At 37.6% G+C, this 24,193-nt stretch overlaps 1 protein-coding gene and 2 pseudogenes across 2 annotated transcripts in view; 2 read left to right on the top strand and 1 right to left on the bottom strand.

Moving 5' to 3' along the window:
• The window catches only part of LOC145500477 (uncharacterized), a 227,602-nt gene that overhangs the window by 64,055 nt on the left and 139,354 nt on the right, over window positions 1–24,193 (top strand). The gene's annotated exons all lie outside the window — the stretch shown is intronic.
• LOC145500480 (uncharacterized) lies at window positions 16,702–18,675 on the top strand (annotated as a pseudogene).
• LOC145500500 (uncharacterized) lies at window positions 19,392–22,037 on the bottom strand (annotated as a pseudogene). Its single transcript, XR_014051077.1, has 5 exons — window positions 21,922–22,037; window positions 21,371–21,633; window positions 20,732–20,856; window positions 20,083–20,225; window positions 19,392–19,747 (listed from the first exon to the last, which is right to left on the bottom strand). The product of XR_014051077.1 is annotated as an uncharacterized LOC145500500 (transcript).

The following is a 24,193-nucleotide window of genomic DNA, read 5'->3' on the forward strand; positions in this document are numbered from 1 at the left end:
AAATGAGGCTTGGTTGCCAAACGAGCTTTGTTACTTATTCAACCTTCAAGGCAATGATTTCTAAATGCTATGATGCGGCCTTCCACGAAAACATCTCACTTCGGTACGAGGTTTGTATGACAACTACTCAGAATTACTCAAAAGGGCTCAACTACCAACACTAAAGAACAGACGCCTGCAAGATGTATGTACCCTTATGTATAAAGTCAAACACAAATTATGTCCAGCCTACATTAGCAGCATTATTAATACTCATAGCACTTCTTATTCCTTAAGACAAACTGATTTCAGCATTCCTAGATATAATACAGCAACATATGGTCAACATTCCAAAATTATGGGCAAAACTGCCTAAAAATATTAGATCTGCAAAAACTTTGAATAACTTTAAAAGCACTATTACAAAGTTTGACGTTATCTCTCTGCTGGACGACGGATGTATGCATTGTTCCTGCTGTTCATCTATGTAGTTAGTTGTTAAATAACTATTAGGTGATAATATTACGATAGTATGATAGTATCTATCAACAAATTAGTTTTTTGATTCAATTTTATATTTTAATATTTTCTTAATTTTACTAAATCTTAGGTGAATACATTTTACTTTATATTTTAGTCTTCCCAATTAGTAGAAAACTTGTGCTCAGCTATTAAGACTGAGACTTAAATAAAGATGTCATTATATTCATTCATTCATTCATTCAACTCATGATTTTTGCGGCTTAGCTATAAGCCAACTAGCTAACAGTAGCTTAAATACTAACAAAATAACTAAATTGGACTTTCAAAATTTTCATAACGATGCTTCGCTTCTCGTTAAGTAACGTTTCATCTACGTATTATTATTTCCACTCAATTCTGACAATACTTCAGACCAGGCAGGCAGACCAGTTAGCTATTTGCAAGCTTGACCGAGGAGCTGAACTGGGATCTACCAAGAAACGACTCCAGCTTAGTGGTCAGAGCGGGACTTGAACCCGCGACCTCCGAATTTTAAGTCCCGCGCCAAAACCACTCGGCCACGCTGCCTCCACAATTCTGGAGAAGAACAGAATAGTTTTCAAAACCAAGACCATTCGTTATCCCAAGCCAATTTTGCAAGAGTGTATTCCATGTTTGTTTCTGATTCGATGTTCATTATTTAATGTCTTTAGAATTCTTTGACAAATATTTGCTATTTCCTGATTACTCCTCTTCAACGTACGATTTGGACAGGGAGATTTCGCTAAGCATTGTGAAGACGATTTGGGCTTCAAGGTCTGATGAAACCCGGCCATGGCATTCATAATCATCCTGAGCTAACAGTCTATAATAGTTTTTCTGTTTAGTTACCATTGTCAAAGGATTTCAGTTAAAACGCGATCTTGTCAAATTTATTCCAGTGGCGAAATCATATGTGCAAACATCACTAGTAGAATCCTTTTGCTGTCATTTATTTAAAACGCCTCTTTTGCTTAGAGACAATCAATGAAAGTTTACATGAAAGGATCGTCTGAAGGTACTCCATTGTGAACACCATCTAAATATTCCACACAAGAGTATGATGTAATTGTGATAGAGTTGTTTGCGCTGGAAATTCGATCAAGGAGGAACATGTGTTCTTATCGGCGGCACTTTCTTTTTAATTACAATTTAAAAGACTACTCGCAAAAAGCAGAAAACACTACTTGACAATAACCTTTTTACCATAACTGCAGAAATTCTCACGCACTCATTGGCTAATTTTTATTGTCAATAAGCGAACAGACACATGAATTTAGAATTTGAAATAATGGCGGAATAGATACAGTGGAAAATCTCGTAACTCGAAACCCTCGGGGGACGCAAAAAAGGTGTCCGTAACTGAAGCTGGTCGCTTATGACAATGATTCTCGTATGCAGCCATTTGAGGTATAAAGGATACATACAGCGGCTTACCTATGGGAGCTTACCCAGTTAGCAATAAAAAAAAATTGGAATGTAAAGAGAGAAAAAAAAAAAAACATGTAGCATTATTTTGATATCCCTATGCAATTCCGCGATAATGGCGATGACTTGTACACAGCACTGTATACTAAAGTATCAGGTCTGGCCCTTTGGAATTTAGAGGAACAAATCATAATTGCAGCCTGCATAAACATTAACAGAGGCTCTGGATGGAGTTAACTGACAACTGACAAATGGCCAAAATATTAATAATAATAATAATAATAATAATAACAATAATAATAATAAATATTAATAATAATAATAAATAATAATAACAACTTTCAGCTGACAAATAGCTGAAAAAAGTAGTCAGATTTACTAAAAACTGAGAAAAAGCTTTATTCGTTATTCGTTTGAAATTTATTGAAAATGTGTATTGTTTTCGGTGGAAATATTATTACTGTAGCCTACTGTAACTGTAATTGTAACTGCTTGATGTTTAAGTTGTTTAGATTGTTTTTAGATCGAAACTATCAGTTCTCTATTAAGATAATTTTCCTTTAAGTCTGTTATTATTAATCATTTCCAGTTTGACCCTCATACTATCTGTTACATATTCCTTAATTGAAGGCCACGCCCTTCAGGAGTTAGGGAAAATCGAAATTAATCAAGACCATCGACGACTGACAAACAGTGTATACAAAACCCATTTTTCTAATTGTAAATGGCCACAAATCCTGCACCGTACCGCTTTTCTTTGATCTCTTGCTGTTTCTGTTTTATTGACATATTTTTAAAATGTGTTACGTATTTTTATGTCAATGTAAGCATTTCTCTTTTTTAAAAAAGAAATTTTGCATCCCAATAAAACGGGTGTCATATTTCACCCCTTACTCCCCATAACGGCCACTTCTCTACACTTACTTTCTTCCTCTATACTCGAGGTGGCCTTTTGATACGGGTCCCACTGTATTGTTTTTAAAAGGGGTCAAATAGCACTCCACTTAGCTGACAAATGACAAATGGCCCAAAATTTAACTGACAACTAATAAATGAATAACATTTTAACTGAAAACTGACATTTGCACCACCACCCCTCATCCATACCCTCTTAACACTCTCATTGCAACAAAATGCAGTGATGCAGTTTACAAATGGTTATGAATATCTTTCATAGTCAGGTCCAATTCCTTTCGGGTGTCGGCTTACAGCAGCTTTAAAACAAAGGAAAACTCTAAATAGTGAGACATTAAATTATCTGCGGCCGCTTACGGAAATGTGTGCTAACGGGAATGAGTAAATGCAGAGGTTGTATGGGAGTTCAAACGCGGGTTTTGTGAAGGCGGTCGCAAGTTCGACGCATGGTGTACGATCGACTCTAATAAATTTAACTTTATTATCATACTGGGAGGCGCGGTGGCCTCATGTTTAGTGTGCTCGTCACCGGATCGAGCTGTCGGGGTTCGAACACTAGCCGGGGACATTGTGTTGTGTTATTGGGCAAGACACTTTACTCCCACAGTGCCTCGCTCACCCAGACACGGTATAAATGGGTACCGGCGAACTTAATGCTGGGGGTAACCCTGCGATGGATTAGCGTCCCATCCAGGGGGAGAGTAGAAATACTGCTAGTCGCTTCATGCGACAGAAACCGGGATAAGCTCTGGCCTGGTGAGCCACTTGGCTCGTATGCAGACTTGCCTTTACCTTCATTATCATACTACAATGCGTCTTTTTAATCTCACAATTAATGCGAGACATGTTTTACTTGTTTCTTTGTCTATTGCAGAGACCTATCGGGAAATAAATATATGTTATTTGCCGGCTGGGAGGTCCGTATGGTGAAAAACTGTGACCGTGGTCTTGAAAATGCTGCCCGAGGCCGCAGGCCGAGGGCAGCATTTTCAAGTCCGAGGTCACAGTTTTTCACCATACGGACCGACCCTAAGCTGGCAAATAACATGTTTAATTTTTTTTCCTGCGGTAAATTGGTTTTACAGATTACAAATGGGTTTGTTTACGCAACTCTTGTCACTGAATCGGCTTCCACGCCGTCTACTAACGATTTGTAAAAAATCTCGGCAACGAGCGAGTAACTCACATAGTACACAAAGAAAGATGTATTAAAGAACAGATTTTTTTTGAACTACTCTATGTTAGTTGCATTTATTTCACCAGTTAAGTTCTCCAGAATTGTTTTTGCGGTGTGAAATTTCGTGCGAAGTTTGAAGTTTTACTACAAAAACAATTTCTGTCAGTCGTTGCTTTTAAAATCACTTGAAATCAGACTTTTCTACCGTAAATTGAATAGCAGAAAGCGAGGAAATTCTTTAAGTGTATTCGACAGAAATTCTCCTAAATACAGCAACGATCAGCGAGGTAAACTCGACTGAAATTGACTCAAATTTTATGGCGAGAAAAACACAGGATTACGCACCATTACAGCGCCAAGCTACAAACAACCCAGCACACTTTCACAACTTCAAAACACTCAATTCAATTTACTTTCAGTGACTTTCCTTGCCATTTTAAAGTGAACAGAGATAAACTTTCGTTGATTAATCGTCGATGGACGTGTAAAAAAGGCAAAAGATTGACAACTACCGCCAACTTTTAGGAGCGAAATTTAGGCTGCGACGAAAAAATCCGGCCCGTGGGCCGTATTGTAAAAAGCTGGACCGGTCACGTGCGTATGATTAGCCAATCAAAAATTCGAGGATTTAGGAATCCGGTCCGCTCAGATACTTGAGAAAAAAATAATATTCGGAATTTGACAGTGAATGTTTTCTCCGGTTTAGTGAACTTAAGACTCCTGTAATTATATCGATTGACGTTTAAAATAGCAACTGCTTAATTCTAATTACATCGTTCAAGTTGTAATATAGTTCGGCATTTTCCGAATTTTCCTCTCGAAAGGTTGGACAATTGCTATGATAGGTAAACCCAAGGGTTTTATGATTATTTTATGTACAAAATGAAAGGCTGTTTTAGTGTTCCTATCGGGTTGTAGCAACACGAGTGGAAGTGTACAAGAACGAGAAATTCTTTGGGAACACGAGCCGATACGCATGCACGGAGCTTAAAAATTTTGCCAAAGTTCTTACAGTGTGTTTAGTGCTGTTGTTATTTTCGGACATAAACGAAAAACTGCATCTTAGTACGAGTTAACTCTAGTCAGATTGGATTTATCTTTAAGGCCAGAGAAATGCATTAGTCAAAGTTTGACGTAGAATTCGATGGAAACAAATGTCCTCATTTTATCGTGTTCAGAGATATTATCTGACGCAAGTGGACTGAACTTGGTAATAGAGGGTGTTTTCAAAATTTTCCACATGGACGAAAGACGGTTTTGCATTTTCATTTTTCGTTACTGTACGTGACTGAAAGCTTAAGACATTTACAGTTTTCGAAATCACTTTCAGTAATGTCAAATACATTCTAAATGAGTGGAGTCGTGTCTATTTATAGTCGAGCCGTCTTCGCAGAAATCATGTCCTGAAAAATGAGAAGTTATCCTTACCGGAAGATAACATACCTTACACGGCAAGAAGTCTGAACATGCTCACCTGAAGAATAATCTTATGTGCACTTCTGCTGCTTGAAAGAAGGGAAGGACGTCGAGTCGTCATAACCCGAAACAACTCGACGAAATTTGCTGTTCAAGAAGTCGACTTTACTAATGATACGTTTTAAGCGAAACACGTGTGCAAACAAAATAAAACCGCGCACAACTGAACCAAAACAAAAGAAATGAAAAATAAAATGATGCAATGTATGTCTTGTTCTATGAACGAAAGCAGTCTTAAATATACTTTTAGGCATGTGATACATTTTAAGCGATACCCTCGTAGACACAAATAACACTACGAACGCGTGCAATGTATATCTCGTTCTACAAACCAGTGCAGACAAATAATGTATGTTTTAGGTAAAATACTCATGTAAACAAGCGAAAGTACAAACGCATACAAAGTAAAAAATAAAATGAAATAATAATGATGATAATAAAAACTACTATCATCATCATAACATTAATTAACATATTCCATACAAATTGGTATATACAAGGTAAAAGTAAGTAAAAGTAAAATAAACTATTAAAACCTATTTCAACAGTGTTTACATAATGGCTCCCTCCTGGGTTTCAACGTCAATATCGGTATATTACAAGGCAAAAGTAAATAAAAGAAATAAACTAGTAAGACCTATTTCAACAATGTTTACATAATGGCTCCCTCCTGGGTTTCAACGTCAATATCAATGTTCTTAAAGTCACAAAAGGCTTTCCTTCTAGCTCTTGAACCTCTTAGGCAGATTAGTGCGGATCTTAGTAAAGCGAAGGATGTCCTTGCTCTTATCCAGGAGATTGTTTTAGCATAATGTTCTCCTTTCTTGATGGAGATCAGCTGCGCCAGTCTGGAATGGTATTGCAAGCACTCGTTTCCCATGCCGCCTGTTGACGTGAACATAAGGGGTGTAAAAGTTCCTTGTTCGATATCCAAGACCCTCCTCGCGTAAAGGCTCTTCTTCTCGTTCTCATGATTGCGGTATATCTGTTGGAGCTCTAGGTCCCTATACGAATCGGCATTAGGGTGACAAACCCTCACGTCAAAGAATGCTGATCGTTGGTTCTCCCAGAACCCGCGCGCATGAATATCTAATCTCGCATCTGGAGCTCGATTAGAACCTCTTCCCGGCTGTTCACCCGAGATGTCTTGCAGGACAGGCTCAATTTCAACATCGGTACAAACCATATTCAGGAGTTCGGCTTCTAAGTCCCTCAGCTCATTGTGACGTTGGGTAACGAACCCACCTCTCTTGCATATCATTGCGTGGTCCACTGTAAAAGCATCACCGCATACACAGGTGGAGGGGATATCATCAACCGGCCAATCGTAGCGCAGTTTGATTGCATCGCGGAACTCTCTCTTATTTAGATTGAAACCCATTTCACGAAGGGGGAGTACCGTCAGCCAAACAGATGACCCTTTTTCCGCAGCAAGGTCAAGTGCCCGTTGGACTTTCTGTGGGGCTACCCCTCTGATATGCTCTGCCCTGTCTTGGAGTACCGTTGTTGTCTCACTCCTCATTGCCTGTTGTAGTGGCTTGACCAAAGAATCATCCGGCATCTGATGGGATTGAGCCACGATCTGTTGGACCAGCGGGATGGTAACTTTGACGGAGGAGGATTGCTCAAGATTTGCGTCAAGACCGAACAATGGCGGAATAGATACAGTGGAAAATCTCGTAACTCGAAACCCTTTGGGGACGCAAAAAAAGTAATAATAGTAATAATAATAGTTATAATAATAATAATTTTTTTTTACAATAATAACAAACTTTGTTGAGCACTTTTCCATACAAACTTGAATCTTACATGTATCTGGTAAAAAATTCAGAAATTCTGTTGTTCCTTACGTTTTCGGTAATAATAATTGCAAATTACACTCATTCTTTACAACTCTTTTAAATTTGTCTATTATCATTTGTGGACAAAATTTAATTTAATTTAAATTTATAATAATAATAATAATAACTGACAACTCACAAATAGCTGAAAAAATCAACTGACAACTGACATTTGTAGTCAGATTTATTAAAAACTACATGAGAAAAAGCTTTAGACATCGTTATTCGTTTGAAATTTATTGAAAATGTGTATTGTTTTCGATGGAAATATTATTACTGTAACCTACTGTAAATGTAATTGTAACTGCTTGATGTTAAAGTTGTTTAGACTGTTTTTAGATCGAAACTATCAGTTCTCTATTAAGATAATTTTCTTTTAAGTCTGTTACTATTAATCATTTCCAGTTTCACCCTCATACTATCTGTTACATATTCCTTAATTGAAGGCCACGCCCTTCAGGAGTCAGGGAAAATCGAAATTAATCAAGAGCATCGGCGAATGACAAACAGTGTACACAAAATCCATTTTTCTAATTGTAAATGCTCACAAATCTTGCACCGTACCGCTTTTCTTTGATCTCTTGCTGTTTCTGTTTTATTGACATATTTTTAAAATGTGTTACGTATTTTTATGTTAATGTAAGCATTTCTCTTTTTTCAAAAGAAATTTTGCATCCCGATAAAACGGGTGTCATATTACACCCCTAACTCCCCATAACGGCCACTTCTCTACACTTACTTTCTTCCTTTGTTCTCGAGGTGGCCGTTTGATAGGGGTCCCACTGTCTTGTTTTTAAAAGGGTGAAAAAAGCAGAAGTTTAAGCCATGCAAGGTATTTAGTTAGTCATTAACATCCACTTAACTGAAAAATGACAAATGGCCCAAAATTTAACTGACAACTAATAAATGAATAACATTTTAACTGAAAACTGACATTTGCACCACCACCCCTCATCCATACCCTCTTAACACTCTCAGTGCAACAAAATGCAGTGATGCAGTTTACAAATGGCTATGAGTATCTTTCATAGTCAGGGCCAATTCCTTTCGGGTGTCGGCTTACAGGAGCTTAAAAACAAAAGAAAACTCTAAATAGTGAGACCTTAAATTATCTACGGCCGCTTACGGAAATGTGTGCTAACGGGAATGAGTAAATGCAGAGGTTGTATGGGAGTTCAAACGCGGGTTTTGTGAAGGCGGTCGCAAGTTCGACGCATGGTGTACGATCGATTCTAATAAAATTTAACTTTATTATCATACTGGGAGGCGCGGTGGCCTCATGTTTACTACGCTCGTCACCGGATAGAACGGTCGGGGTTCGAGCACTGCCCGAGGACATTGTGTTGTGTTATTGTGCAAGACACGTTACTCTCACAGTGCCTCGCTCACCCAGGCACGGTATAAATGCGTATCGCCGAATTTAATGCTGGGGGTACTCTGCGATGGACTGATGTCCCATCCAAGGGGGGAGGGGGGGGGGGGAGTAGAAATACTACTAGTCGCTTCATGCGACAGAAACCGGGATAAGCTCCTGCCTGGTGGGGCACTTGGCTCGTATGCAGACTTGCTTTTACCTTTATTATCATACTACAATATGTCTTTTTAATCTCACGATTAATGCTAGACATGGTTTACTTGTTTCTTTGTCTATTGCAGAGACTTATCGGGAAATAATATTCGGAATTTGACAGAGAATGTTTTCTCTGGTTTGGTGAACTTGGACGTCCTGTAAGTATATCGATTAACGTTCTAAATAGTAACTGCTTAATTATAATTACATCGTTCCAGTTGTAATATAGTTTAGCGTTTTCCGAATTTTCCTCTCGAAAGGTTGGACAATTGCTCTGATGGGTAAACCCAAGGGTTTTATGTTTATTTTATCTAGAAAATGAAAGACTGTCTCAGTGTTCCTATCGGGTTGTAGCAACACGAGTGGAAGTGTACAAGAACGAGAAATTCTGTGGGAACACGAGCCCACACGCATGCACGGAGTTTAAAAATTTTGCCAAAGTTCTTACAGTGTGTTTAGTGCTGTTGTTATTTTTGGACATAAACGAAAAACTGCATCTTAGTACGAGTTAACTCTAGTCAGATTGGATTTATCTTTAAGGCCGGAAAAATGCATTAGTCAAAGTTTGACGTAGAATTCGAGGGGAAAAAATGTCTTTATTTTATCGTGTTTAGAGATATTATCTGACGCAAGTGGACTGAACTTGGTAATAGAGGGTGTTTTCAAAATTTTCCACGTGGACAAAAGACGGTTTTGCATTTTCATTTTTCGTTACTGTACGTGACTGAAAGCTTAAGACATTTAAAGTTTTCGAAATCACTTTCAGTAATGTCGAATACATTCTAAGTGAGTGGAGTCGTGTCTATGTATAGTCGAGCCGTCTTCGCAGAAATCATGTCCTGAAAATTGCGAAGCAATCCTTACCGGAAGATAACATACCTTACACGGCAAGAAGCCTGAATATGCTCAGCAGAAGAATCATCTTATGTGCACTTCTGCTGCTTGAAATAAGGGAGGGACGTCGAGTCGTCATAACCCGAAACAACTCGACGAAATTTGCTGTTCAAGAAGTCGACTTTACTAATGATACGTTTTAAGCGAAACACGTGTGCAAACAAAATAAAACCGCGCATTATTGAACCAAAACAAAAGAAATGAGAAATAAAATGCTGCAATGTATGTCTTGTTCTATGAACGAAAGCAGTCTTAAGTATACTTTTAGGCAAGTCATACATTTTAAGCGATACCCTCATAGACACAAACAACACTACGAACGCGTGCAATGTATATCTCGTTCTACAAACCAGTGCAGACCAGTAATGTATGTTTTAGGTAAAATACTCATGTAAACAAACGAAATTACTAACGCATACAAAGGAAAAAATAAAATGGAATAATAATAATAATAATAAATAAATAAATAAATAAAAATACGTGTAACACTACTGTATAGTGTAAAACCAAGCCGAGAGAGAATTATGCTAATGAATGTATAGCTGGCGCACACAAAACGAACCTGCACTAGGCATGCCTCGTTCTATCATCGTGTGCAGATTAAAAAGTGACACGTCGTTTTCATGGAAATACATATGCGTATGCAATCTGTAGTTCAACACAAGAAACTTTAACATGTATGCATGTGTACTGACCTTGTTCCGAAGGTCTGCAACGCGGAATGTAAACAGAGTGACGATCCAACCAGATCGTGATGACCTTCACGTCTTAGAATGATACTGACAGCAATAGTAAAGACATGGATTTAGACTGAATGAAAGCACCCAGAGGGAAAGCGAATTTTACTATTTGGAAGCAAACATTATGCAGGAAAACAAAAGCATAATTGTTAACAAGCCTACCTTTGACTGGCTTTCTTTTACTCCTTGAACTTTTTGCGATTTTAAAATCTTAACCAGTTAAATTTGGAATATCTAGAGATCTTTTTTCCTGTTCTGCGTTTTTTCGCCATTTCAAAAATCTTTTGCTATTAATTTTGGCAGTTCAATTTCATTGACAACAGAACAACATGAAAAAAGTTATTTGCTGGCTTTGGACGGTCCACCTTTCGATAGGGACCTCCCGCCGACGAATATCATATATCTATTTTTTTTTTTCCCAAGAGGCCCACGGTAACGAATCTCGCAATCTGATTGGTTTTTAACGCGGTCCGGAATTTCCTATCCCTGACCATGGCATGCTATCAATACAGATGTGCCCGTAACCATACAAATAACGAAATTAAAAAGGCCAAGCGGAAATATTTTGCTGCAAATCTTTATCATCTTCTTGCAGTAAATCAAAACCTAGAAAAAGTGGCATTTACTTAACAATTTGTTCTCACGACATCCAAACAAGGTAAAGAATATTTCGGAAAATGAAATTAGAGAACAACCTATAACTGAATCTCCTGCGATGGCCGAAGTCTTAAATCTGTATTTCTCTAGCATTGGTGAGAGACTAGCCTCACAAATACTGTCGTTTAACATAGAACCTGAGTCCTATATCGAGCCAACTGAAACTACCTTTTCTATGAAAGCTACGACAGTGAACGTAGTTCGCAAGCTGTTAGTAAAACTTAGTGAAAGGAAAGCTATGGGCCTAGATAACAATCCAAATAAGTCTTTGAAAATGGCTGCCAACATAGTCGCACCATCGCTCACACAAATAATTATAAAGTCGATTAGCACTGGTTTGTTTCCAACTAAGTGGAAATTAACAAGGGTGACCCCTATTTTCAAGAAGGGAAAAAGGGACGACCCAAACAACTTGCGGCCAATTCCTCTCATTCCGACAGTCACAGAATTTTTGGAAATAAATTATATACGACCAGCTTTACGAATATTTTACTGTTAACAACTTACTAACTCACTGCCAATCTGGATTTCGATCTCTACATAGTACACTTACTGCATTGATTGAAGCCACAAGTGCAAGTTTGTTTTGTTAAATGGACTCCGCTTGAAAAATCTTTCCACACGCGGAAAAAAAAAAGATTAAGGCAATGTAGATGTTTAAACTGAACAATTGGGTGAGTGGGGTCGGGGGTGGAGGTGGGGGGCTTACTCCGGCGTTCCTGCAAACTTACTTAGCATCCGCAGTACACCGTATAATCTAAGAAATTCTGAGCTCAAATTAGACTAGCCCAAGCCGCGCACAGACTACTGGAAGCGTGGCTTTGGCTAAAGCGGGAGCGCTATTATGGAATACGGCCCGCTTATTTACGGAAATCAGACTCTCTCCGACGCTTCAAAACGGAAATTGACCAACTTTATAACAACTGTCAATCAGGCTCCCACACGGCAATCTTGTAAAACAATGTTCTTATAATTGAACTCCTTTTTTTATACTATAATAATAATTCACTGAAGATTTTACCGTGTTGAAATAAATAAAGTATGTAACTATGTAAGGTATTAAACGGGGAGAAAAGAGGGGTGAAATTTGTCGTGTTGATCAATTTTCGTGTGTAAAATAGCGGCAATCCCTCACCTTTTCCCTTTTCATACTTCCATCGACGATTAATCTACACAAGTTTATCTCTATTTACTATAAGTAAATTCAAAGGAATGTTTTAAGGTTGTGAGTTTTTTTGGTTGTGCGCTGTAACTGGGCGTAATCTTGTGCTTCTCACGACCTACATTTTTAAATTATAAAAACTAAGTCAATTTCAGTCGAGTTTACCTCTTTGATCGTTGGTTGGTTAGAGGTGAACTAAAAGCAATAAATGTTAATTTGTAAGATATGTATCTCTTCTTTAACGCATGCTTCTGTGTCTAGTATGTAAGTCAGTCGTTGCGAAGATTTTTTAGGAATGGTTTGTAGACGGCACGTCAGCCGATTAAAGGACACAGTGGCAAAAACAAACCCACTTACAGTGTAAGCCAATTTACCGCAGGAGAGAGCAGAAAAAATTGTTATTTGCTGGCATAGCGTCGTCCGTAAAGTGAGAAACTATGTCCTCGAGCTTGAAATTGCTAACCCCGCCCTGCTGCCTAGGAACAAAATTAAGCTTAAAAGTGAACATATTAGTTCGTTGGTTACTCATGTTCATTGTCTAGTTCAAAGTCTGGCCTCACATTAATTGCTATTCTGTCCAAAAGATATCTATTTTGTCGTGACTTCGTCTATATCCCAAGAAAAAGTGCTAACCGCAGGGGATTTGAAAAAGCTCGAACGCATGGAGATGGTCCTGGGAAAGACAAAATTGTTTTGTGCATATTTCGCGGCCCCCTGGAGCGCAGAAGAAAAGTAACTAGTAGCCAAAAACGAAACGCCTGTAGACGGACTAATAGTTATTTATTTATTTATTTATTTATTTACTTATTCATTTATCTATTCATTTATTTATTTATTTATTTATTTTATACCTGTAAGTATATCGGTTAATATTTTAAATATTAAGTGCTAAATTCCAATTACATCGTTCAACTTGAAATATAATTCTCCATTTTCATAATCATATTGTAGCCAGCAGTAACTTTGACAGTCTCAATGCAACAAAATGGAGGACCATAGCTTACGAATACGAGTATCTTTCAAAGTCAGGCCCAACTCCTTTCGAGAGCTTAAAAACAAACGTGAAATCGAAATTACAAGGCCTCAAAGTGTCCGCGGTTGCTTACAAGAAAGAGTAAGCACTGAGTTTGTACGGCAGTTCACACGGGTTTTGTGAAGGCGGTCGTAAGTTGACCTGTCGGCTTACGAGAGTGTCCGTTCAGGGGCGTTCCATTGTATTTGGTTAGACGTATTGTGTATAGGATCAATTCTAATAAAAGTAAACTTTATTAACATATTAAAAAGTGTATCCATAATCTCACCACTATTGCTAGATATATATATTTTACTCGTTTCTTTATCTATAGCAGATACTTATCAAGAAACAATATCTGGAATTTGACAGAAAACGTTTTCTTCGGTTAGAGCAAGGCTTCACATTTCAATGCTATTTTCCTCAATGTTAACCTGATCTAAGTAAACATTCAGTTGAATCAGGATAAACAAGGAAATGCCCACCCCACCCCACCCATCCCCTCTTTTTCTCCACATTTGGTCAGGAAGGTGGCGTTTGGAGGATGGTCGATGAAATCCTCATTTGATTTTTCTTCTACGAAGTCACGTAGAGATTATTTGTCATAGAAAATATGAAATGTGGTTATTGCCAAATCAGTTTTCTAATAATGAAAGGAAAAAACCTCGCTCTGATGCAACAGAAGAGGGCTGAAGTAGCAAAAATTGTCGGCATGAGCTGCTTGTTTTAGGCCGTCTAAGGTCAACAACTGTCTGCCAGTTTTCGTCACTATTATTTGTAAATACTCATGGTACTTTCAGGTACGCTTTGGTAGCATATCAGGTCAGTTTGGTCGATTGGCGATCGAAACCTAACAAGCCTGCTATGCTGAAGAAGCTTAACAAACAGGGCATGATTCGGTATTTACTCTTCCCAAATTCGGCCAAGTGACCATGATAACGCAGCCATAACTGGTCAGTGACTTGATATTACACCGTGTCAGGAGAGTAGGCACGGTTTCTGATTTGCTGATTGCTAATTTGGGTGCGGTAGATCATAAAATCGAAGACAGGCAAAAAAAAGAGCGGTCTGAGTTTATTCAATAGAGGTACGGCGTTTATTGCGCGTTTTATTCCAAGATTTTTTTTTTAGAATTACCACGCTGTTGTTGTGTGTTATTTATTTATTTATTTATTTTTTGATTCAATGACAGGAAAAGCTTTCTTTCAATCATTATGATGGACTCACTTCAAAGTCTGGCTTCCCATAAATTGTGAATTGGCCTCAGGTTTTAGTGAAACTTCGCATATCGATGTCATGTTCTCAGTGTTATGCTGATCTAAACAAAACCTTCCAGCATAGCGATAAACAAGCAAATACCACTCCACCCCATCTAAAGACATGAAAACTATTTTCCATCCAGAAATTAGTCCTGAACCAAGAGAAGATCAAGGTACAAGGTACTTACCTTGCTCTTGCTCCAGAGGACAAGACGGTTGGAACTGTTTAAGTAATGATGTGTACCTTAAGAAATAATTAAATAAAAGTTGGCTTTATTATTTAGCCGTTAAAATACTATTTTACACTGTGCACTCTTAAACTCGATATTGATGCTACGTATTTTTTTGGTACAAACTTTTGTTTTGGTCTATCGCAGATACCTACAAGGAAATAATATTCAGAATTTACCAGAAAATGTTTTCTCCGGTTTGGGGCGCTTGTACTATCTGTAAGTATATCAATCAGTGTTTTAAAATCTAATGGTAAATTGCTTTTACATCATCCCAACTCACCCTTGACTTCTGTTTTTTGTTTTTTGTTTTTTGTTTTTTGTTTTTTACACATTTTCCTCTCGGAAAAGTGAGGCTTTAGTGAGTTTGCAATGCCTGTACAGTATATTGAACAACGTTTTAAATACTGGTAGGCTAACGATATCCTTAAATTCTAGTTTGGCTCCGAAAGCTTAAGGGAATAAAACAAAACACGTTATTCATTCATTCGTCAACCTCGATCTGATTTATTATTTCTTACCCCTCTCACCCCTGTTAAAGGTAATAACTAAGGTACAAAACTAGCCCCTCTACCCCGTCTTTTATTTCCGGCCAACTTCAAACATGGCTATTCCCCGCATTGACTTCATGTTAAAAAATGTTAAAAAAAATGTTCAATGTTGTTGTGTATAGTGGTCAATGGATACAGGATATATAGGCCAGAAGTTAAAAGGATATGGGTTACTATTATTGATTACTTATTGATGACCTATTGATTACTCATCGATTACCCATCATTGCTCATCAACTATCGTTGTGCACTAATATTACAAATTTCTTGCTTTTTGGTACCCATATTTTGTAAATTCTCTTAGTGTTTGTCTTTTATAACAGACGATCTTGTTTACGTAATTACGCCTACACATAAGAAATGGTAAGCGTGCAGCGTGCAGCGTGCAGCGTGCAGCTATCGAGTTATGGATGCACGCGGGAGGTTGCTAAGCACGAAAGAAGCGTAAGAGTCACACGAGGCGATAGCTGAGTGCGACTCTAGCTTCCATAACTGGATAGTTACATGCTACACGGTTACCATTTCTCTGATAACTTTCAGACTTTTGAGATAAACCGTGATAAACCGCGCGAAAATGTGTATTCAACAATCTGACAAGGCGACATATCAAAATTTTTCTTGAATAGCGGCGAGGTAATAGTTCCTCGGGCAAACAAACAATTTTAAAGTGCTCAGTTAACCTAAACATCAAGCTGACAACAAACGGAAATGGCAGTCGGTAAAGGCGTTACTCAAGAATTCGTTAAGCTAAATTTGGATCAGTTTACCGAAGAATTGAAAACAAACTGCACATGGTTGAAGCTTTTGGTGGTTGAGCTTTCTGTCCTTCACGGCCTTTTCGACGAGAGAAAAGAACAAAATGGAACCAGACATTTCTTAAAGCGAGAGTGGCGAAGAAAGCGAACAAAACACCCCTGGCTTTGAGCTGCTTGAGATGTCAGTTATTCAATAGCCGGTTTGTGGGGTATGTTTTCTTTTCCACTTCCTTTTAAATGTTTGATGAGTTGCGCGTCTAAGGCTGAACTTGAACACATAAATGGCCTTTAAAAATGATCTCTGTCAGTTTCGTTGTTTGGTAAAATAAGCTTAAATGTACAGCGGCGCATTAGGGACAACTTTACAAACCAGAAAAACACAAAATAACAAAAAATATCACTGCAAACTAAATCAAAGATACTACGAATGAAGTCAAATCAGCACTGCCAATGAAAGATCGAATGCACTCCTATAATTAACGCATGCACACCGCCAAAAAATTAAACGCACACTGCAAATGAAAGCAAAACGCACGCTGCTAAGAAAAGTGGATTGCAGACTGCAAATGAAAGCAAAATCAATCCCCAAATAAAGTAAATAAAAAAAAATCTCACAGCAAAAAAACTGAACGCACACTGCAAATGAAAGCAAAATCAACACTGCAAACAAAAGTTAACCGCACGCCACAAATGAAAGGCAAATAAACTATGCGCACGCATTTCAACGACAAGGCCTGGGACCTAGTAGTAAGCTCTAAGATTCGCGCCCTTTTTCGAAGACAGAGTTTAATAAATATGGCGTCCAGTGGAAACTCGAGCAGCTCCAGCTAAGACGAATCGGCTGAAACAACTCAACACGGCGATTTACCTCGTGGGTCAGAAAGAGATGTTATTACGTATTACTTTTACAGAGGTCTTACGTATAAGCATATTACTCTGATGTTGGAGAAGCAACATAATATTACAATGAATCAGCGAACTCTTAAGCGAAGGCTGAAAGACTACGGACTTAAGAGACGTGAAAAAGTAGACGAGGAGCTCAAGGAACGCGTCAGGGATCTCATTTTACAAGAGATATGTACTGGTCCTGATAGCCTTAATGGCTACAGGACTATGTGGCATGTCTTGCGTCTCAGACACCGGATTAATGTTCCTCGGCGATTAGTAGAGTCATCATTAAGGGAGGTCGATCCTAGGGGAGTGGAACACAGAAGGAGCCGTTGCCTTCAGCGCAGGATGTATGTGTCACCTGGATCCAACTTCTGCTGGCACAAGGACCGGTACGATAAACTAAAGCCGTTTGGCTTTTCCATTCACGGCTGTGTCGACGGCTTTAGCCGAAGAATTATTTGACTCGAGGTCCAACGATCGAACAAAAATCCAAAGTGTGTAGTAAGCTATTTCATTAAGAATGTCAGAGCAGCACACGGATGCCCGATACGCGTCTATACTGTCCCCGGCACTGAAAACGGTCTGGTTGCTGGAATACAGTGCTATTTGAGGGCTGAAGGATTGGATGAATATGCAGGATCGAAGTCTCACAAGTATGTATCGAGAACTAGGAATCAACGTATTGAATGTGAATGGTCACATTACAGGAAACAACGTTCAAGTTGGTGGACGGACATCTTTCAAGACCTTCGTGAATCGGATATTCTCGATCTGATCAGTGACTTGCATAAAGAGGCTATTTGGTTTTGTTTTGCTGATCTGCTCCAGACTGATCTGGATAAGGTAAAGGAATATTGGAACAGTCACCGGATCAGGAAGTCAAAGCATGCCACTGTTTCCGGTGTTCCCGGCATGATGTACCTCCTGCCTGAGGATTTTGGACACAGCGACTGCTTGGTTCCAGTATCCCCACACAAGATCACAGAAATGGAAAATAGGTTTGAAGGATTCGATAATGAAGATGATGAAATCAACCTAGTTTTCTGCGAGTATTTTCAATACGTCATGGAAAAAAATAGCTTATCCCACCCCACAAGCATTCTGGAAGCAGGAATTCTTTTTGAAGGCTGGGGTCAAACCAACAACAAACCTCTGCGGGAGGAGTATGGATATTATCTGGAACAACACAATCATTTCTCACCATAAAATGGTGAGGGGCATCCTCTTCAATGGGATATGGGTATCATTTCGACTTCCTAGTGTAATGCAAACAAATTTACATGTTCATTTACTATGTTTCATTTCTGCATCTATGTCCGAGATACACTGAGAATTTTGAACAACCCATCTTCAATGACAAATCCATGTAATCGAAACAACAGGCTGCTTGCAAGTTACAGAATTTTAACAAATTTATTGAAACCATATTACTAATTAACACTCGAACATTCTGTCGGAAATGCCTTTGGCCAACACTTGGAGCCAATAAAAGGTCATCTTAACTCTGCCAAAGGTCTTTTCGTGTGTTATTGCAGTGTCCATGTTAAATTTAAAATCACTGTATGTGGTCATGTGAGCCACCGGTAACTGTACCCAAAGGGCACAAGTAGAAACAGTTGGGAAACAAATTTGGTGGTCAGTGCTGCAATGAATGAATTTTACTGTTATACCAAAACTGTTCTTCTCTGAGGGTAAAATTGGCCTCGTGGTTTTTCCCAGTAAGAAACTGGAAAATATCTTTAGGGCCGTCGGTAGACTCATTGTCCCCTGTACAATAACACAAAATATAAAAAGCTATCAGTACTAGTTTATACTAACAATTAGCAACAAATCTATCAGTACTGGTTTACGATAGGTCTCTTTTCACTCTCTACATTATGAGTGAAACACAAAATGAGACATACTAACTCCGGGAGAGGGAAGTTACCCCCCTGTAAATATTGCAGGTGTGGTTGTTGAAAATGTTAAAAACACCCCTAAAACAACAAGAACAACAACAGCAACTTCATTTCACCTCAAAGGTACCAGACTCTCATTTAGTGGGTGTTGCCTACTAAGAGGCACAAATTAAAAAAAAAAACACTGGCATTACTGTTTAAAAGGGAATAATTCAGAAACAAAAGCTATTTGCAAAACAAAAAACGTTTACAGTTACTTTCATTTTTTACATCCATAAACTTAAAGGCCCCTAAAAGGTACCGGGACAGCTCTAGCAGAACCCTCAGTGGTAACAATCTGCAAATGGTACCCATGAGATCCCTGGCCTTTTTTGGGGGGAGTATTAGCTGTTAGCTGTTGGAGAATGATGACCATGTCCTGCAGCATGTCCCCATATATGGTATTTTCTTAAAAGAAAAAAAAACAAATCGATAACATTTATCACTTTCTCCAAAAGTGAACTTTTATAGGAAACCCTGACTCACTTTGGCGTCCTAAAGATTTGGAAGATTTGGAAGATTTGTCTAGCACCACTCTTGGAAGAATTGCTGTTCAGATTAAAATCGCTTTTAAGGAATATACACTCATTTTGACAATTGCAATTTTTGCATTAACTGGCCGATTTGAGATAATAAGGTACTCATGACTGTCTTCTGTTTCTTCAACATATTGATTCAAATGAGCCATTATAGCTGTTTCTTGTACTTTGTTTGTGGACCCTGATTGCCAGTATTCAGCATTTAATGCGTTCATCAAGTGTGTAGATGTGACCTGCATTCAAACCAAAAAATTTAATCAGACCATTAACTTTGGGAATTCATTTGGGAAATCAATTAAACTGTTCAGTTATATAGTAAAGACTTTAATACAAAAATTATATGCCGAAGGATGAAGGTGAACAACAATAACAAGACAGGGGATACATGACTGATTGTGTGGAACACAGCTGTCTAGGTACATCAATAAACTCAAATGCTCATCCCTTTGAATGGCAAATCTTCCAAACTTAGTGAGGGACACAAACAGCACAAGTGATTAAAAGGGAGGAAGGAAAACTTTACAAAGATAACAAAAAACAAGGCAGGTGTCATCCAGGAAACTCTTACATTGTAATCCTCTCCTGGTACAAAGAGTTTTTGCATCAGTGATGGATATACTTCCATGTATCTCAGAAAACCGTGAAGCTTCAGCCCCTCTCTCATCAAGCTCAGCTTTCACTCGCATAATGGTGTTCTGAAGTGTTATAACCCTAAAAACAAATTCTCTCTGTTACATATGCAAAGTCAACCATGACATGCAATATCACTGTTAAATTCGAAGTGAACAAATGCGGAAAAGTTTCTGATCCCTAGGTAGTTTCTTTAAAAACTGTTAGATAAGTAGTACTTACATCTATTTCGCATTTCAGATTTCAGGGTGTTTTCCTGAAGTTATAGAAACAAAGGTAGAGGTTAGGGAGAACTGTGCAAAACTGAACCACTGTCAGCTGTTTCCATTTCTGTTTGACATTCTCCCAACTAACTACATGTCTTTCCTTGATCTTTTAAATACACAGAGAAAATGTTCTATTTATTAGTAATTGTTTAATCCACAAAAAAGCTGCAACATTTCAATGGAGTTACAGAGAATCGCTGCCTTTAGCCAAAGTAGTCCATAATAACTGACAAAGGACATGGATGTAGCATTTCAAATGATGTAATTACATGCAAAAAGGCAACAGTTAAATACATCTTGGGATACCGTAAATGCTTGTACCTTACAATAGTGTCCTTTTTCTCCAAAGAAATTTTGGATGTAAAGCCAGTATTCATTAAAACATCCATATTTGCATCATCTTGGAAAATGACTTGTAGTTCTTCATCACAGTTCACTTCTTTAACCTGGTGACATATCATTGTCAGAGGTGGTTTAATACCTAAGACTTATTACACTGTACATATGTAAATAACTTACTTCTATGACCTCTCTCTGCAGTTTGTTAGCATTTTAAAATAAAGAATAAAATGGCCTTTTTTCTGATGTAAACAAACATCCTGTAGAGAGAGTTTTGGGAGAATTTTAAAGTACTGTCATCAATTTTTGCTTTGTTTTTGCTTTGTTTTTGCCAACAACCTTTGCATGAACTTTGGAAAGTCGTGCTGAGTTTGTGTTGGTTAATCATCATGCTACATATATGCGGGTTTTGTATTACTCTAATCTGTCAAGTTTAAATCACAGAAATAAAATGAGGATGATGATGATGACGATGATATACAAGACATTTTCGATGAATATACAGCACACAAGTAATCCATATAAGAAAGTGAGAATGTTGTGCAAATCAGTAGCAAAACGAGCTGAGATATACAAATGTAAAGCTTTATGTCAAGCCATTGTACAAGGGAATATTATTACCCTTTTCACTAGAGTCTTGACATCTGGATTAGCAATATCATCATCTGCTAGTGATATGTCTGTGATTTCTGGAGTACACAGATAGTTGTAAACCCAGTTAGCTAAGAAGGCAGGTGGTGGACCCTCCTGGAGAACTGACATTGCCATGGCTTGTCCAATGGCTTTGAAAGAGCCATTACCCACAGCCTCAACATGGGGTCCAGGTAACAGAGCGCTGTGTTCTGTGCCCTCAAATAAGTTGGTCTGGACAGCTGCAACAAATGCTGTAGAAAATAATATTTAAAGAAAAAAGTCTTCAAATGTATGCTAATCAAACAGACTTAGTTACAAGACACATCTTACTTCTATGTATGTTCTCGATATTTATGGAGGAAAATAAATTATTTTGTCCAGCTCAATTAAAGCTCAACAAAGGGACATATATTTATCTCCATTAAATAACTGAGTTACAGCCACCCACACAGTGAAAAAAATTCCTGAGATTTCCTTGCATTCTAATAATTATTTTGGCAAAAACAGATTACTGAAATTAATATCACTGTCTAAATTACCAGATAAAAACTCCTTCTGCAGCCCTCCAGTGTCTATCCCAGACTCTCCAAAGAATTGTACTTTCAACACACCCTCCAAACTTTTTTTACGTCTTAGATGCCTGATGCCATCCCACAAAAGATCTTGTCTGTTAACTCTTCCATTGATTCATTCCTGTTGTTTAACTTTTCTGTAGAGGATGCTTAAGATATCATCAAGGCTGTGGAAAAATAATATTATTTTTTGATACCAAATTAGATTAATGTACTCAGTAATCACTAAAAAGCTAATCGGATTAAGTAAAGGATATTAATTTTGACATATAGGAGGCTAAGGAGAAAAAAGCACTTAATTAGTCAATAAAAAAAGAACAAGAAAAATAAGCAAACAAGCAAGCAAAGAAAAAAAAAAACTGGCAATATGCTTAGCCGAAAAGAACAAAAATGAAACAGACTTTGAGAGAGATGTGATAAGTATTTTACAGGTTATTTGTGATGGACTTGTTTTCCATCCCAGTAATGGTTTCCAGAGCAAAAAGAAAACTAAACCAGCACTTGAGAAGAAAATATTATTGAATGCTTCAAAATTTATAACAACATTGTTGAGAACCAAGTTTAAAGTCAGATGGATTTAATGGATTTTCACTATTGAAATTAACGGAAAACCTGCTTTAGCTTCTATGAAGAAGCATGGATGCAAAACATCCACTTTTCAATTCATGCCTAAACCACACAGTGAATATGAGGAAGTGATATGAGTAGAGTTTTGTAACACTGCTAATCAAAATAGTTAGATAGTTAGCTATCTTCATTTCTGTATGGAGTCTCCTCTTGCTGAAAGGGTTTGCACCATCTCTCAAAGTATAAGTATAAGCAAAATCACTCTGGCATGAACAATAAATATGATATTTTGTTGCTGATCATGAATACTTGCATAGGCTTCTGATAACAATTTTATTATTCAATTCCAATGTGATTTGTTCTTTTTCTCAACTGAGATTGTGGACTACAGGAGCTGTTATTGGGTTCCATTAATTAATTTTGCTCTGATTAAATTCTACCAAGAATTGTAAGCTATAAGTAAGTTATATTATGTACGTGTATTTTGTCTGCACTGCACAACCAAACGCACTCAAAGATTATGAGGCATAGGTACATTTGTCAGAAAAAGCCAGCATATCAAAGATATGTTTTGATTGACACATCAATTAAAGATAATTTACAGCAAAATGGATAAACAATACATCAATATCCTGCATGCACCAAAGCTGGACATGGGTTTATAAGGCAATCATTTAAACAACAGATTAAAATGATTTATAAATTAGAGAACACTATTTGTACAACACTAGGAAACAAATCAACCTTATTTGACGTTGCGAATGGCAAGGCTGTCAGTAGAATGTCACAAATTTCTCAAATCCTTTCTTTCTACAAAAATACTAATCCTGCAACTTTTGCTTAAGACCCAGTTCTCCATTTCGTGTTAGCAAAATATTAATTTATGCCATGCCCAATGCAGGTTATCACAAAATTGATTTAAGAGCAAACATAAACCAAGCACAATAAATACCATTTTTAAGCCCAAAAAGCAATTATTTAAATAAACCATGACATGATGAGTAAATTATCTCTAAGAAAAACTGATTAATTTAACAGACACTTTAAATAATTCGTTAATACATGTATCATAGGTGTTTCTCAATGATGTAATACAGTTTATCTGTCACAATGTTGCAGTTACAGCATTATGATATTACTACACACAGTATGGGTTGCAGACCTCAACTTCTAAGTCAGTTTGTTCAATGAACTTTGAGTGTAGAAATTATTATGGCATCAAGTTGTCTGTAAATATAGAGAAACCACACAAAGCATTACAATCTTAAGTAATAAATTATTGCACTCTTTCACATGTATGTACAATGTATGTTCCATTAATATTGGGGATCTCTGAGAAGCTGCATCTATGATGATTTAATTTGCTCCCAGTGCAATTTTTTATGGAACTTTTCACACATTAATTTCTCTGTCATGACAGTGGTCTCTGTGTTCTACAACAATTAGTACACAAGACTCAGTAAGATATTGTTTACAATAAAATCAATCCCTATAAGCAATCATAAGGACCTTGAATTTATATTTCTTTAGAAATATCTCACCTGGCCAAGGTTGCTTTAAATATCTTTGATATTTTAATCCAGGCTGCCCATGTGTACACTGTTCATATATTGACTGGCAGGAACAGGGATGTAATCATACTGTATAAAGCTGCTACTTGAACACCACTGAA

The sequence above is a fragment of the Orbicella franksi genome, chromosome 10 (assembly GCF_964199315.1).
Source record: "Orbicella franksi chromosome 10, jaOrbFran1.1, whole genome shotgun sequence".
Classification (NCBI taxonomy): domain Eukaryota; kingdom Metazoa; phylum Cnidaria; class Anthozoa; order Scleractinia; family Merulinidae; genus Orbicella; species Orbicella franksi.